The following is a 1,070-nucleotide window of genomic DNA, read 5'->3' as shown; positions in this document are numbered from 1 at the left end:
GAAGCCAAGCGACAAATTCTAATGTTATTCTAGGAAATCAACAACCGATTCCCAATCAGGTGGTTAGGCCAATGGAACGATAGGTAGACAGTTACGACTATGAGTTAAGTGCCTCGAATGTCCTTAGCAAAGTTAAGGACATAATGAAGCACTACATTGACATTATCACTGAACAATATAGACAAATAGTTGTTGATGTCAATTTCCTAAAGAAACATAAGAATGCCCTGAAGAGGGTGCCTTCTCAAGATTTAGTTGTAAGTGGTGTGGCAACCAACATTTTCTTAGAAATTGTTCAAATGTTAAATGTGACGTGTGCGACAAGTTTGACCACTTAGCTAGTACTTGTCGGAGCAAGATTACCTCTCTCCAGCAAGGAAGCAAACAACTAGGTCCAGTCAACCATTGAGTACAAGGGAATAATCTCAACAAGATTAGGGACCAAAACAAATACTATAAAGACGGAAGGCTATTGTAGAGGAGCTACTTAGTGGCAATGGAGTTAGCCTTATTGAAGCTGTAAGTGCCGATGGCACTGAACCTTCTAATCTAGCATTCATTACAAGAGGTCAAAAGATTGAAAATGGTGATAAAGACAAGGTAAAACCTATTGAGGGAAATCCTAAGCAAGATGATAAGGGGATGAAGTCCTTAACCTTGACATGGAAGGTGGACCTCTAAAAGCCATTTATAGTAAAGCTAACCCCAAGAAGGATAAGAAATACCAAAGAAGAAGGCAAAAGCCAAGAAAGAGACACCAAAGCATGTTCAAAGACCAAAGGAGAGAATGGTTTGGCAGGGGAAGAGAGCTATTTCTAATTATCACGAATTTGATTTAGCAAGTTCTCTTTGTGAGGTTAATCTAGATGTAAATCTCCTACACTTGATTAAGTTGTCTCCAAGAGTGCATAAAGAGTTTAAGAAGATTCTACACACTGGGTATATCATGGACCCCTTGTGCATAGCTCGGGTAGGAGATGATTGGCTTGAGCATGCTAAAAAGCATTATCCAAGGGTAGCAACGTATGTTGATGGCATATTAGTGTAACATGATATTGTAGATATGGGAT

The sequence above is a fragment of the Lygodium microphyllum genome, chromosome 4 (assembly GCF_053477565.2).
Source record: "Lygodium microphyllum isolate KBCC chromosome 4, Lygodium_microphyllum_v1.1.10, whole genome shotgun sequence".
NCBI classification, from domain to species: domain Eukaryota; kingdom Viridiplantae; phylum Streptophyta; class Polypodiopsida; order Schizaeales; family Lygodiaceae; genus Lygodium; species Lygodium microphyllum.
The sequence above is the reverse complement of the archived record's forward strand: the minus strand, read 5'-3'. Positions refer to the sequence as shown.